Raw genomic sequence first — 17,696 nt, forward strand, 5'->3', positions numbered from 1 at the left:
TGCAATGAAACGCCGGGACACCTGCACCCCGATGTTTATAGCAGCAATGGCCACGATAGCCAAACTGTGGAAGGAGCCTCGGTGTCCAACGAAAGATGAATGGATAAAGAAGATGTGGTTTATGTATACAATGGAATATTACTCAGCTATTAGAAATGACAAATACCCACCATTTGCTTCAACGTGGTTGGAACTGGAGGGTATTATGCTGAGTGAAGTAAGTCAGTCGGAGAAGAACAAACATTATATGTTCTCATTCATTTGGGGGATATAAATAATAGTGAAAGGGAATATAAGGGAAGGGAGAAGAAACGTGTGGGAAATATCAGAAAGGGAGACAGAACGTAAAGACTGCTAACTCTGGGAAACGAACTAGGGGTGGTGGAAGGGGAGAAGGGCGGGGGGTGGGAGTGAATGGGTGACGGTCACTGGGGGTTATTCTGTATGTTAGTAAATTGAACACCAATAAAAAATAAATTAAAAAAAATCGAGTACCATTGGTAGCAGTGTTTTTAAGAGAGATTTTCTATTTTTATCGGCCTTATGGAGGTTTTTAAAAGTCATCTTATTGCCCATACCATCCAAAACCTTGACTTCAAGGAATCCAAACTGTAGTCAATACCTCACAATCTTCCAGTTCTCCTTGTACTTCCTTTTCTTCAAATATGTATTTCACTTTATCAGGATCTCTAGTTTTGACTGTCATTCCTTTTACGAGCGTATTTTCCTTCTTAGCCAACTTTGATTACATGGTTCATCTTGCTATCATCCTTTTTTTTTTTTTTTTTTTCATCCTTTTGTATATACCCTCAAATCCTTGTCCTCTTTCCTCTCCTACATGTATGGGACAAGAGAAGGGTTTTACAGCACTTGCTTTGGACACAAATGTAAAGATGCACCAAAAAGCTCATAATCACAATAAACAGTATTTTAATGTAATATTTTAAACTTAAAATTTAGTATAAAAATCCACCATGAAAAAATATCAAATTATATATAAAGGCAAGATCAGTATTTTTTTTTTTTGTCCCAGCTAGGCACTATTTCTGATCCTGTCTGCCAAAGTCATGTGTCTTCCCATTAGTAAAGAAATTGACTTAATCCTACTTATAGGGTCTTTCTCTTTTTCATATGATTTGCTGGGTATAATATTGGAAAGACAAACTGGAGTTTATGTTATATAAAATCCAATATAAGTAAACTCCAATATAAATAAACTCTGATTCAATGTAATTTCAAGGCCTTCTTTGTTGTATATTATTATTTTTCTCCCTTTTGGTGACTTTATAGAAGTACTTAGGGTCTTTGTTAACTTGTCTGTAAAACAGAGCTATCAATGAGGAATAATCAGCTTTAATGGAATAAGTATACAGTACAGCAGACTGCATTCAAAAAATACATCCTTTCTATTCCTAGTTTGAGTATGCTTTTGAAGAGGCTTAAACATGCCATGCTTCTTTTGAACTTCATATGTGCTGTATCAAAGTGTTGCTCCTTCTCTTCTTTCTCATGCCTCATTTCTTATAAAATTACTACTTATCCTTCACGACTCAGCCAGGTTGTCACTTCCTGAGAACATTGTTTTCAAATCCTAAACTAGATCACATTCCCCAATGTAGGTATTCATATCAGCATGCACCCTGTAGCATTTGTCAAAGTTGAAATGATTCATTTAGGCAATTAATTGTTTAATGTCTGTCTTCTATACTAAATTGCAAGTAAGAGTACAGTTCCTTTCTCCTCTCCCGCCCCTCCACCCCCGCCCCCTGTAGCTGTTTTATTCCCAACATAGAGCACAGTGTCTGGTAATTGGTAGGCACTCAAAGCAAACAAACAAACAAACAAACAAAAATCCATTTTTAAATGAGTAATGTTTGAATGAATCATAAGAGCCTTGTATTAGTTGATTTTTTTCTCCTTCAATATTCTAAGAAAAGATCTAGGAAGACATAGGCAAAAAATAGTCAAATCAGGTAATTTATTCTAAGATTTTACAGGATATATATATAGCAGGGTAAGATACATGCCAGCAATTTCAGGATATTTTAGAATTACAGAACTTATTATTATATTAGGTTAATATGTCAGCAATAAATTCTTATGGTAATCTGTTACACTTAAAATACATATTATACAATTCAATATTGGTTTCTGTTAACTTAAAACACTCTAAATGGAAAGCTACATTCTTAAAATTACAAAAAGAAACTACCTAAAAAAGATGTCAACAAAACATAATAGCAAACCATTAAATATATTTGCATATTATGTGAAATATTACAGCTACATAGAAATAAAAATATTAACTACAGGAGCCAGGATATAAATTATTGTTGTTTGTCTCGAAAATCACTCAGCTATGTGACTTTGGAAAACTTCAGAATTCTTTTCTGTACAGTTTTACAAAACACACAGTTTATTGAAAAAAAGAAATAAGAAAGCATATGTGATAAGTGACATTTTTAAACTGCAGAACACAATAGAAATATTCATACATACAAGGCGATTTTCTAGTAAAAGAATATTTTGAATGTATAAGATAAACATTTATTTAATTATTATTTATTTATTTAATAAAATAGACTTTGATATTGTAGTAAATAATGAGCCTAACATTGCAATTAGGCAGTTTTTGTTATCACTGAAATAACTTAATAACTCATGACATTTTTAGAATTTGTCTTTTAGGAAATTATTCTTCTTTCTCTTCCAAGCATCAACTGGTCCTTTAGTAAATCAAGGGGCATGGTTTTCTGTCCCCAGAGATTACAACATGCTACAGAAAGTCTATCAAAATTCAGCTCAGGTGTCTGCAATCCGGTATATGCTTCTCATCTTTAGTCATGATGTCATGCTTCAGAGGACAGCGTGATAAGAATGTAGTTACTCCATGACAGCCAACAGTCCTGCTAAGAAAATCTTAGCTCTAGAAAAACATAAAAATCTTAACTCAAAGATGTGATCAAGTTAAGCTCTCTTCATACCACCTGAAACACAAAAAAACAGACACTGAGGTTACTCAGCTGTGAAGTAACAGTGCTACTGCAAAGTGATCACTGAGCTATCTTCCTGTTTCCCCATGAAATGCATTTTGCGAAATCTAGTGGATTTGACAACAAAGCAATGTAGTATCTTGGACCAAGTGTTCACATATGAAACCAGCTACAACAATATGGGTTGTTCATGGTGGAAGCAACAAAAATGTTTTGTATAAGCCTAAACTTACTAAAGTCATCATAAGAAGTGTTAATATAAAGTTAAACTGGGGCACCTGGGGGGCTCAGTAGTTAAGATATATCGAGAGAGAAGGCAAGAGAGCACATGAGTAGTTTGCTTTCAGCTCAGGATATGATCCCAGGGTCCTGGGATGGAGCCTCCCATCTGGCTCCCTGCTCAGGCTGCTTCTTCCTCTCCCCACTACTCATGTGCTCTCTTGCCATCTCTCTCACTATATCTTTCTCAAATAAATAAGTAAAATCTTTTTTTTTAAGTAAAACTTCCTACAATGCATTTTTAAAGTACTTGTGAATATGGAAACAGTTATGAATCATATATAAAAATATTTTATAGAAATTAGACAATACTGCAATTATCACATAAAAAATCTTTCAAAAGTTTTCAGTGGATGTATTTAACAATTATGGATTTTACTCTATATAAATGAACACTTTCTTAGAATAATTTTTCTATAAATCCAAAATCTAGGTTAATTCATAAAAACACTGCAAATATTTTATAAATTTTCATTATCATTAATTTGTGTACTGTATTTACTTTTTAAATTTTTGCTAAGTATGTGTACTTATGGAAAGAGCAGAGTTCTGGTTCTTTGCAGGGTTCTTTAAGAGCCTAGTAAAGTCATCTTGACAGTCTTAGTTATAGTCAAAATTACATATGTGAAAATAGTAAAATCAACTGAATTTTCATTCTATTTATAAAGGCAACCAAGTTATTTGAAATCAAAGAGATTTAGAGTCAGAATTTATCATAAGGGGTACTCAGTTAAGCACATTCTCTACAGATGATATACTGAGGAATAGAGAGCAGTGTGGGTTTCTGTAAGGACTCACCCTACTGTGATTGATAGACCAATATCTGAAGGCCATTGTCCTAAATGCTAGTACCTCCAGAAAGATGAATTTTACTAAAAAGTTATCCTGAAACCTACCTAAACCTAAGCCAACAGATTTATTCTACATGATTAGTTAAAATTTTTGAAAGAATAATTATTATTAGGAAGATATTTTATCACTATAAATTTATATATAATCATCTGTCAATGTATGATAGTCATTCCCTTTGACTAGAATGGGGGAAATTTCGACTTATGACAGAAAAAGGAAAGCTTCAATAGTAATCTGAAAGAATCTATTTGGATATTTAAATTTTTGGTTTGTTGTAGGTAAAGCAATTCCAAGGAGACACTTCTTTTTCTACAACATACAATTCATGATACACATTTCATATAGAGTTATATATAACGTATTCAATTCCATATTTTTGTATTAATTTACCATTCAATTATAATCACATTGCATAAATACAAATATAGGAATATGTTTATAGCAGAAGGAAAGAAAGCACATGAGACCCATGGGTTTAAAATGCAATTTTACCTTGTTTAACCAGTCACGCTTACGATAAAATGTAAAGCCAAGCTTTAGAAAGGCTTTAGTAATAAAAATAGACGTTACATTCTGAACGTGAATTTAAATGTACAGGTAAGAATTAATATCTTCATATCCTGAACTTCATTTGGTCACTTTTAACCCCAAATATCAAACTACCAAGATTTGTCCCTCTGGCTGATTTTTGTCAGTGGTTGGGTGAAATAATAAAAAATGGTTGCTGAATACTAGTTATAGTTGTCATGTAACTTTGCTCCTCTTGAGCATTTACATGGAAAGTATCAGCTTTCCTAGCAGACTGTGGTTGAATACAATGTGATTCTTTACTTCGCTATGAATTATTCAAATTATTTTTAATTAAAGACTAAAAAGAACAAAAGGCAGATTTTCTAAGTGCATACAAGAATTAGGCAAGAGAGAAGTAATATTAAATTACGATTTTAATTTTCAAGATCATTTTAATAGCTTAAAAATTCTGAACCATCGAAATGAAATTTAACACCTTTAAAATTCTATAATCATGATTTTACTCAATTTCTAGTACAGTATAGTTAATAGTTGGCTTTTTTACAGTTCTGTCATTTAGTTGAAGATGAATGGAAATGTCCTGCTATTAAAATTTGCTAACTTCGGGGTGCCTGAGTGGCTAAGTCCATTAAGGGTCTGCCTTCAGCTCAGATCAGGATCCTGGGACTGAGCTGGAGTGGGGCTCCCTGCAGCAGAGAGCCTGCTTCTCTCTCTCTGCCCCTCCCACTTGTGCTCTTTCTCTGGTTCTCTGAAATAAATGAATAAAACCTTTTTAAAAAACTTGCTAACTTATTTTTTTAAAATTTAATTTTAAAAATATTTTATTTATTTATTTGGAAGGAGCATAAGTGGGGGGAGGAGCAGAGGAAGAGAGAGAAAGGATCTCAAACATTCCCCACTGAGCCAGGAGCCTGACTAGAGCCTGAGATCATGACCTGAGCTGAAACCTGAGCCATCCAGGTGCCCTAAAAGTTGCTAACTTCCTGAATGTTACATTGTAAGAAACATAATTTTCTGGAATAATATTTCGCCTTTGGAATATTAGGTTGAGTCTAGGGTAGCAAATTTTAGGAATAAGGGCTAGCCATAAAACATTCAAATATGAATGAGAAGTCCAATTGCTAACATTATGTTTCTTATTGTTCATGTAAGATGATAAAATTAAATATTTATAGTAATTCAGTTGTTTTGGAACTGTATTTTTCTATGTGACTTCAAAAAGCAAAATACAAACTTTTTTTAAAGATAAAATGAATAATCTGACAGACAAGGATATTTTGGTGCATACGCTGCATGAATTTGCAACACTTCATGCTGTCCAATTTTAAATAAATGGCTCATTGTGATAATGGCATCCCAGTTACAGATATCAACACTAAGAGACTGAGCGATAGCATGTTCAGGGATGATGGAGAAGGGATTCACATGTGCTAATGTGATTTTATGGTCACCTGGAAGAATTTCAGTATTTGATATTTATTATAATGTAAAATATAAGCTGTATATCAACAAAATATGTTATACAGCAATTACAAAGACTGTAGGAGGATTTAGGGATTGGAGAAAGGGATAGTTGGTTATACAAATAATCATCTTTGAAAGTTATGAAGCACAATAATAAACACCTGTGAATGAACTACACTGTTTATGAAACAGAACATTAACAATTGCTATAGATTGAATGTTTTTACCTCCAAAATGCATATGTTGAAATTTAATCCCAAATGTGAAGGTTATTTAGAGGTGGGGTATTTGGGACTTGATTAAATCATAAGGAGGAAACCCTGGTGACTGAGAAGAGTAACATTTTTTTTTTTTAATAGAAGAGATGCTTAGAGCTTGCTTGCCCCCTTCTGTCATGAGAGGCTATAGTGTGAAGACAGCAATACAGATGAAGCACACACTCCTTTCCTACTAGAAAGAAACTTGATCTTAATTTTTATACTATCTTTTTTGTTCTTCCATTTGCATTTTGTATCCACTTTAGACCAATCAGGAAAGGCCCTTGCCCTTGGCACTAGCTGGTGCTACATTTTCACAATTATAAAAACAACACATTCTTTAAGAATGAATGTCCTTTTCTCGCAGGACCTAGTCCCCAGTGATGGCACAGTATGGCCCATAACTTTAAACATCCACTCTTGTTACTAGCTGCGTTTAAGTCCCAGGAAGATAATTTCTACATATCTTGTCTTAAATCCTTGAGGGGAAAAAAAAAATTAACTGATTTGAATGCCAAATGCTACCACTCAAATAGAACAGAGACTTTACTTCCCAGGATGAGGAAAACTTGAATGATGAAAACACTTAGGTAAGGGAAACATAGTTTTAATTAATCATCAAACAGCATGAATAGCTTAGGTTCTTCTATAAGGAAGTGCCATTTTCTACAGTGCTGAACATTCTTTTTTTTTCTTCTCTTTGAGTCACTTGGTTCAGTAGTGTGTAGGGATTAGTGCTGTATTCACAACAGATGCACATTTTGCAGTATTAAACAATAAATGTCCATCTTTTGCAGATACAGAAAGACACATGCATGAAAAAAGGGGATGAATGCAGAAGTACCATGAATAACATTTGATACTGATTACTTGCAATACTGAAGGGATCTAAATATTGTTTTCAGAGATAGCATTTTTATGTAAATCAGCATCTCCTTCAGTATTTTCTCTAGCTCAATAGCTCTCTTTTGAGTTTCTGGAAATCAGAGTAACTATATCTCGCACTTCTATTCTCCAGTTCTTGTAATCCCTGTTTCTTATTTTCCAACTTCTTATATCTCTAAGCTGAATTCGGCATAATTTCTTTAGTTATATTTTTCAGCTTAGTAATTCTTTAGTTTTGCCTCATACTCTATGAAACATATCTATTAAGTAATCATACTCATTTTTCATTTCTAAAAGCACTTGTTGGTACTTTTAAAATCTACTTTCTTCCTTTTGATGATGTTTTGTTTTATTCCCTGCTTACTCTTACCCATTTATTTAAAAATAATATATGGGGATATTTTATATCTGTATATGACAAATCAAAGAACTAATTTTATTGAAGGCTCCTTTTTTTTTAGTTTCTTTTCTGACTTTTATTCATAATATACTCCTTCTTCATTCGTTGCTAACTTTTTTAAAGATCAATTTTTCTTTGAATTTTATCCATGGAATCCTGAGTATATAATTGGGTAAGCCTTTTTTTTTTTTCATTTTAGTTTTATTGAGATATAATGAATGTATAGTACTGTATAAGTTTAAGGTGAACAGCAGAATGATTTTATTTACATGTATTATGAAATCATTACCAATGTAAGCTTAGTTGGCATTGAATTATCTCATAAAGACACAAAAAAAAGAAAAAGAAAAAAGTGGTTTTTTTCCCCCACAATGAGACCTTTTAGGATCTACTCTCTTAGCAACTTTTAAATAAGCCATAGAGTAGTGTAAACAGTAGCCATCATGCTGTATATTACATCCCTAGTACTTATTTATCTTGTAAATGGAAGTTGGTCCTCTTGATCACCTTCATCCAATTCCTCCTCTCCCTACCCACTCACTACCTCCCTCCTATGACCGCAAATCTGATCTCTTTTTCTGAGTTTGGATTTGTTTTTTAGATTCCACATATAAGTGAGATTACACAGTAATAGTCTTTCTTTGTCTTATTTTACTTAACATAATGCCCTTGAGGTCCGTCCATGTTGTCACAAAATAGGAAGCAAGGCTTTTCACTAAAGAAATTTAGCTTGTTTCCTTTTCACTAAAGAAATAGGAAGTAATGCTTGTCACTAAAGAAATCAAGCCTGAGGTAGAGCTATCAATCTAGTACCACATTAAATTAATTTCTTAGTTTGCAATTCACATTTTTACAAAGTTGTATAAATCTGAACTCTACATCTATGTGATAGCAAGCTTACTCTTGGTTGCTCTTTTATCAGAAAAGACTTTTTTCCTTCCTGCCTCTTCAGTGTGTTGTGGTGGTTTCCTATTATTTTCTACAAGGTGGTGGAGTGACATGAGATTTGCCATCTTGAAATCCATAAAAATTAAAAATGTCGATTATGGATAAATACTTCATAATTCCCTATAAAAAATAATCTACATTTCCAGCCTAAAAACCTTAAACTACTGTCATACCAAGCAGATAGCATACTTCGAAAGGGACGCTACATTTTAACCATGGTTGCTGCTATTAATAATGAGTTACTTTCACCCTATGTAACAAACATATCAATAGTAGTACACTATCTGCTTTGAGGGTTTTCAGTATATGTGTTGCCGAAGCAAGCGCTCTTTGAGGTTTCCAATTTTTATTTTAATATATGAAAATTTACTGGCTCATCAAAAATACTCAAAAAGGGTTTTGGAGAAGTTAAAATCTGGGAAAGAATTTATTTTTCTATTACTATATATCATAGCCAAAAGTTGGTATTTAATGTTTTAAATTATCCTTACTATCCTATTAAATTATAAATTTCTTTCTTGTTGGGCACACACCCATACTTTTCTTCTATTCAATACTGGTGAGGATGTAAGACACCTAGAAAATCAAGCCACCATTTGCACAATTTATTAAAGGTGATGGTGGTAGCAAAACCAGTGTCTGCATGTGTGTGTATAAATGCCACGATAGAAAAATATATGATGGTAAATACTACATTATGAGAAAGTTTTTTGTTGTTCTTGTTTTTATTTAGTAGGAAGAGGCTGGCATTTGGAATGGCATTCAGAGGACAAACAGACATTTTGAAAGCATGCAGACATTTGACAGAGAAGAAAGAAGAGATGGAGGTGGAGAGGGCATAATTTTAGGGGAAATAGCAGAGAGGGTGTTTTGCAACTTGATAGAAGAATGGACTTTGTTGACAAATTCCAGTTTGCTTATAACTTGAACTTGGTTTTTTTATGTACATTTTACTTGTCCCTTTCTTACTAGTAATAAGGAAAGAAATAGGAAGAAAGAATTTCTGGAATTTCTTAGAAAATTGAGCTTGAAACAAAAAGAAATGTTTAAAAAAACCCACCTTAGTCTACTAATGAGTGCAAGATATTTAAATAAATTACTAAATTGGAATAAGTGCAGATTAACTGCATTTATATAATCGTGCACCTATTATATGGGTTAAAAATTGCAAATATGGAGTTAGTAAACCTTCTGGTTTTACTCTTCCACAGAAATTATGATTTTTGAGTTTTCTTTTTCCATATGCAGAAAAGCTATTACAGATTGCATATAGAGCTAATGATTAGTGATACCTATATGTAGATCTCCTCGTATTTACTGCTATTGATTTGTGAACCCCTAGAATATTTCATTACAAATAGCTTATATCCAGTCATTGTTCAGTTGACTGAATTCTCTTTCCAATTTATGATTTTTTTTTCTGTATTGTGCCTTATTATCAGTTATAGTCATTGAAGTTGTCTATGGCCATCTATTCAATAATGGTAGTTCTGAACAAATTTTTACTTAACTTTCAAAGTAGACATTCCTTTAAAGATACAGTTAATCATATTGATATAAAGAAGTACTATCACTTTTTGATTACAGGGAATGAATTTTGGAGTTTAAGAAATTTGATTCTAACCCAGGCTTTATCACTAATAAGTTTGTGATCTTATTCTCCCCATATGCTAAGCATTGGTTTCCCTTTTTATTAAAAGGTAATACTAATGCCACTTCATGGAGAAGTTGCGAGAGTTTTATGAATATTACTTGGAAAATACTTAGCATAGTGCTTCACCTAGAAGGAGCTGCTAAATATGTAACTATTCTTCCTGTTTTAGGTGTTCTGTATCTGAAGTGACTGTTTTGCTATGTGTTTGAAGGAATGATATTATCCACATACCAAAGGACCCTTTTATAACTAATATTATGATATAAAATCAGAGAGTAGCATTGCATTGCATTAAGGTGAAAGGAGAGTTTCAGTTTTTGTGGCAATGTCATTAAATATGCAGATGTAAGTTACTGGGTTTGAGGAGTTACCCTGGGATGATGGCTATCCCAGAAGTAGGAGGGATCAAAGACAATTGACTGAAGAGTTAAATCCTGCTGTCACTGTGAATTCAGAAGACCTTCCCAGAATAAAAGGTCGCTGGCAACTTTTTAAATGTACTACAAATGGTCTAGTCTCCTTCAGATTGGCAAAGAAGTGGACCATGCCTAATCTTGTTTATTCTTTTGTTAGGTAATGAGAGACAGATGCCCGCAATTAAATATATATATTTATAAATATAAATAATATTACATAATAATAATAAAGTTATATATAAATCAAATATATATCAAATATATATTATATATATCAAATATATATATATATATATATAAATCAAGCAAACATGTTGATAAATGTTAAACAAGTCTTTTCTTTAACAAAAATAGTACTACTTCTTTGCTGATTTACACTAGCAATTGGAGAAACATACTTTAGATCTTTTGGGGTCACGATCATTAAATATCTCCTAAGCCATACTAAACTGTAACAGTGAGGTTGAGAGATTTCTGGAGAATCCCAAGTACTTTCAGGGGATTTACTAGGCAGTTTTGATGTTTTAGGCATGATAATGGTTTGTTGTAGAGGGTCTCTTGCACATTATAAGATGTTTGCCAGGATCTCTGACCTCTTCTCATTAGGTTTCATAACTCATCACGGCCTCCTGTCTGAGTTGTGACAACCAAAAATGTCTCTAAACATTCACAAATCATCTCTGATAGAAAACAACTATACTGAATCTTATCCATTTTTTTAGCTCTGATTCTATCATGAACATACTGATTTGTGATCTTATAAGAGATTATTCTATCTGAAAATGTTTTCATTTCGCCTTCCTTTTAAAAAATTAACATATCAAAATATATATATCATAACATTTATCATTTTAATCATTTTAAGTGTATAGTTCAGTGGCATGAATTACTTTTGCAACGTTATACAATCATCACCACTATCTATTTCAATTTTCATCACCTCAAATAGAACCTCTATAAAAATTAAGTGATAATTTCACATTCCTCCCTGTTTTGACCTCTGGTGACCTCTAATCTACCTTCTGCCTCTGTTCTAGATATTATGCATAAGTGGAACCAGACAATGTGTCCTTTGAGTCTGCTTTATGTCAAAATGAAATTTTCAAGGCTTATCAGAACTTCATTGCTTTTTATGGTGGAAAAATATTCCATACTATGTATTAACCACATTTTGTTTTATTCATTCATCTGTTGAAGGGCACTTAGGTTTCTACCTTTTGACTATTATGTTTAATGTTGTAATTAACATTGGTGTACATGCATCTTCTTGAGTCTTGGTGTTCAGTTCTTTTGAGTAAATACCTAGGGGTAGGTAGTATTGCTGCATCCTGTGGTAGACTTATGTTTAACTTTTTGAGCTATTGTCAACTTGTTTTCCATTTTAAGTACACCATCTTACTATCCCACTCACAAGCACCCCATTTTATCCACATCCTCTCAAATACTTTTTCTCCATATTGCATAGGAGATATAAAGTGGGATATCATTATGGTTTTGATTTGTGTTTACCCAATAACTAATGATGTGAAACAACTTTTCTTGTGTTTATTGGCAATTTGTATATCTTCGTAGGTAAAATTTCTATTCCTATCCTTTGCCCAATTTTTAATTAGTTGCCTTTTGGATGTTGAGCTTCAAGAGCTTGAAAATATAAATATTCTAGATAATAAGCTCTTCTCAGATATATGATTTGCAGATTTTTTTTCCATGCTCTTTGTACTTTATGGAAATATCCACTGATGTACTTTTTTTAAATGATGATTTCCAATTTACCTGTGTTTTCTGTTGTTTCTTGTACTTTTGGAGTCGTATATGAAAATCCATTACAAATCGAAGGTCATGAAGATTTACTCATATGCTTTCTTCTAAGAGTTTTATGGTTTTAAAATTCATAATTAGGTGTTTGACTCTTTTTGAGTTAGTTTTTTTATATAGAGTTAGGTAGGGTGTGACAAATCAATGTTGTGAAAATTATAGTATCAGCTCCTGTGTTGAAGACAGTTTTTTCACCACTTAATGGGCTTCACACTCTTGTTAAAAGTCAATTGGCTGTATATGTAGTTTATTTCTGTACTCTCAATTCCATTCCAAGGATCTTTGTATCTATTTCTATACCAATACAAAAGACACTGTTGTTATTACTATAGCACTGTAGTAATTTTGGAAAGTGGAGTGAGGATCTTCTAAATATGTTCTATTGCAAAGTTGTTATGGTTATTCAGGGCCCTATTCCCGGGTTTCTGGGTGAGTAAACAAGTCTGTGTGTGTTTAACCATGAAAGTGTATTGCATTTTATTAAATAACTTCTCTACTTTGATTGAGATGATTTCTTTTCCTTTTTTTTCCTCCCTTCCCCCACATGAATGTGTTACATTTTATTGATTGATTTTCTTAGGCTAAATCAACTTTCCTTTGCTGTGATAAATCTCACTTGGTCACATGCTGCTGCATTCAGCTTGCTAGTATTTCATTAAAGATTTTCGCATCAACATTTATAAGGGACACTGATCTGGATTTTTTTTCTTGTGATTCTTTATCTGGTATCAGAGTAATGCTGAACTCATAAAGTGAATTAGGAAGTGTTTTATTCTCCTCTATTTTTCACATAAATTTTAGAAGAATTGTTGTTAATTTATTTAAAGGTTTAATAGTCTTCACCAATGGCACGATCTAGATATTTCTCTTGGAGGAAAATTTTTGGTTACTGATTTCATCTTATTACCTTTTTTTTAACAGGTATATTGAAATTTCCATTTATTCTATACTTTTATTTATTCTTCCAGATAAATAAGTCAGATTAGGTAACTTGTATGTTACTAGAAATTGTCTATTTTATCTAGATGATCTAATATGTTGGAGTACAATTGTTTATATGTTTTCTTCTTGTTCTTTTTATTTTCATAAGGTCAGTAGCAGTATTTTTACCTTCACTTTGATTTTAGTTATTTGTGTCTTCTCTCTTTTTTCCTTTGTTCTTCTAGCTAAATGTTTTTCAACTTCATTGATCATTTAAAAGAGCCAATATTTGTTTTGTGATCCTCCCTAATGCTTTACTGTTCTCTATTTTATTTATTGACACTAGTATTTCCTCCCTTTTACTAACTTTGAGTTTAGTTTGCTGTTCTGTTTCTGGTTATCCAAGATGTAAAATTAGGTTATTGATTGAGATCTTTCCTCTTTTTTAATGAGGGTATTTGGGGGTATAAATTTCTACTTGCTAACTGCCTTTGTGCACCTTATAACTGTTGGTGTGTTGGGTTACATTTTTCTCTACAAATATTTTCCAATTTCCATCGTTCTATAGTTCTATGATCAGGTCCCAGTCTTTTCCTGAGCCTGTGCCTTGAACTGTAAACTTAACAAGTGTTTCTCAGATTTTTTTCTCTCTCTCTTTTCATGAGACATGTTGGCTAGAGACTGCTGTTCATTTAGGCTCTGATGATACTCCAGCAGGTAAGGCTCTGATTAACTAGTTTCACCTAAGGGAAGACATTGTCAAAAAAGAACAGAGTGATCTGATATATCCCCAAATGGTTTCTTTCCCCTTCCCCTGCTGAAAGTGAAAAAGGACTTTTTCTTTCAGTACTTACTGCGGGAAACCGGTGAGGCTCCTGGAGCTAAGTCTCACACTATTATGGAGACTCCCCTATGACTGGAGCGCTCTGGAGTTTTAACTCTGAGAGTTATCCAACACAGGGCTTCCAGCAATTTTTCAATTACAGTTCAGGTTTTCCAACCCCAGTCTGGTTCCTGAGGTGGTTTCTGCCCCGGAGTCTCTGCTCCGGTAAACTGAGGGCCCCTGCAATCACCTATCTTTCCAATATTGGGGTAATGGTTTACTCTGTGTTTGCACCTCTCTTATGGATCAGGAATTGTTGACGTTTCAGTCTGTTCAGCTTTTACTTGCTGTTAAGACAGGGTAGCAACTTCTAAGCTCCATATTTGTGTAAGTGACTCTTCTTGCTTTTGATACTTGTTTGCCAGCCAAAAACTGGGATCTATTTATGCCATCACGTTGCTCTTGCTTCATTTTTAAAACTACTTTTACATGATATAGAATTTTTGATGTTAGGTACACACACACCCATACACACACACACCATTCAACCAGTATTTAAAGACTTTTTTTTTAACATATTCTAGCTTCTTTTCCCATTTCTTGATGATAATCCTATGCTTATTCTTATCATGATTCTCTTCTATGTAATACATACTCCCTACTACCAGCCCCATTTGCTTTTAAATTTTGAGCATTATTTTTGGTTTTCATCAAAAAGAGTGATCAGTCTGCATGTGATTTTCTTTGTACTTACTGATCAGGGTATTTGTGGGCATCATCAGTCAAGTGTGATCATACTTGTTTTGGTTTTTATTTTGATGTTGATTTTGTCCAACATGTCTCTCTCTTAATCTCTTTCTGTCTCTCTCTTCCCCCTCTCTCTCTGTCTCTCTCTGTCTCTATAAATATGTGTGTGTATATATACACATATATATTAATAGTGTATATTCTTTTTCATTTTCTCTTTTCTAGTCTTTAGGAAATCCAATTATACTCCGATTATACTCCAATTATACTCAATTCCAGCTGAGGAATACCTCAGTTAGACCACTTGATAATGTCTCACAAGTCACTAAGACTTGTTTACTTTTTTCAATTTTGCTTTCTCTTAATGCTTCAGTTTGGATAATTATAAGTATGCTTACTCTTTTTCAGTTGTGTTCTGCCAATTGTATTCAATATATTTTATGAAAAACTTCAGATGAATTATTTAATTCCAGGATTTTCATTTAGTTCTTTTTTATACTTGCCATACCTTCTAAAATTCTTCATCTTCTTCATCTCTTTTTCATTAGATTCCTTAAATATATATTATGGTAATTTTAAAGAACTTGTCTATACATTACAATAGCTATACTATTTTTGATTCTGTTCACATTGACTGATATTTATTCTTTATGCTATGAATTATATTCTTCATACATGCCTTTTAAGATTTGGACTGTATTCTCAAGTGCTCCCTTCTCCATGTAGTCTTCCCCAGTGATTATTACCTGACATTTAAAGAAGGTTTATTTATTTTGTCTCTTAATCTAACAATGTTTGCTGCATGCCACTAGGATAATTTTTTATTCATTCATTGCTGAAACCATAGCACATAGAGCCATAGTATAAGCAAAGAAGATATCAGTAAATCTATGCTCAGTAAGTAAATTTATTCATGAATATTTAAAATAACTGGAAATTATTTCCAGTGAATACTTACCTCAGTAAATGTTCATTTAGTGTCTTAAATAAAGTCAAAGCTACAGAATTTTCCATGATAAAGCTCCTCCCATGCTGAGTGAGACAAGCTTACTTTTACCAAATTTAGGAAGAAATATTAGCATGAATAGTTGTCAGCAACTTCTAAATGTTTTCTAAGCCAAATAACTCAGTAGGAGTCCTCAGGGAGCATTTTCATTATTAAAGTTACTTAAGGGAGTTAATGAATGACTAACGGATCATGGAAGATTCTCATGGGGAGCCCTAATGAAGTAAGTCTTACGTCTCTGCACTTCAAGTTCCTTGACACTTAAGAGTGTGAACATAAACTATGTAAGTGTTTAATAAACATTACTAACAATTATGAATTAAATTCACATATGTACTCTGTGTATATTAGGACAGTGTTTAACAAAAACATTTAAAATTAAGCTTCTATCTAAGGAGCTACTATGAAAGAGAATACAGGTAGGAGTACCAAGAAACGGAAAAGTCTGAGACAAGAGATTCCTCCCTTTTAATGGTAAGGAATTAATGTGGTAGTTTTCTTGGTTTAAAAAAATCATTTTAGCGACAAATAGAAAGTGGGAGTAGGTATGTTTTATATGATAATGAGAAAATTCATTTTATTTTTATTTGTTTATTTTTTAAGATTTTATTTATTTATTAGAGACACAGAAAGAGAGAGAGAGAGAGAGACGGGCACAAACACAGGCAGAGGGAGAAGCAGGCTCTATGCAGGGAGCCTGACATGGGACTCAATCCCAAATCTCCAGGATCACGCCCTGGGCTGAAGGCAGGCACTAAACCGCTGAGGCACCCAAGCTGCCCGAGAAAATTCATTTTAAACAAACAATACAATGATTCATTTACAAAGTATCTAAAATTATAAAGCCTTCCTAAAGTAGAATTAGTTTTTTTTTTTAAATTGAGAGTTATTTACATATAATTTAATACTAATCTGCTTTACCCAAATTTGTATTTCTATACTTTTGCTGTACATTTTGGGATTTGAATATCTTCTTACTAGATTCAGTCATCAGATTTTGACATAGTCATCAGATTATATTATCCAGCTTCAGTTGCTGTAATGTGAAGATAACATTTTTTCCCTTTACACAAAATCTTGTAGTCCAGAGCACACTTTACCAAAATATGCATATTTTTTAACAAAATGATTGTGAATATATTTGAAGTTTGAGTATATTTAATTGAAATATGAAAAGACTTTAAAATTTCTATTAAATATCCAGATAAAATGATATATACACCTTTGATTTATTTCTTACTTCCAAGTAAATCTTTTAGAGGAATTTGTCATGTATTTTGGCATGTATTATTATTAAAATTATTAGATTTATAATTATTAAATTATTAAAATTATTATTAATGTATTGTATTTAATATCTTCTAGAAAGATACTTGCTTGTAAGCAATGTACAAGAGTATCCTTTTCCATTTCCAAAATATGAATATCATGCTTCATTTTAATGCTTTACTGTACAAATAAAGCTCTATTGATATGTGTCATGTTAATATGCCATTTTTATATATCCAGCATTTATCAGTGTGCAATTCTAATAGTTATTCAATGAAAAAATGTTAAAATAGTAAAGTATTAAGCTAATAATATAAATATATAGTAATATAAATAATATAAATATTTAAATATAATACAATATAATATATAATATAATAATATAGATATATAAACACTAATATAAATAATAAAATAATAAGCTAATAAATGGTAA

The sequence above is a fragment of the Canis lupus genome, chromosome 3, assembly GCF_011100685.1.
Source record: "Canis lupus familiaris isolate Mischka breed German Shepherd chromosome 3, alternate assembly UU_Cfam_GSD_1.0, whole genome shotgun sequence".
Lineage (NCBI taxonomy): Eukaryota > Metazoa > Chordata > Mammalia > Carnivora > Canidae > Canis > Canis lupus.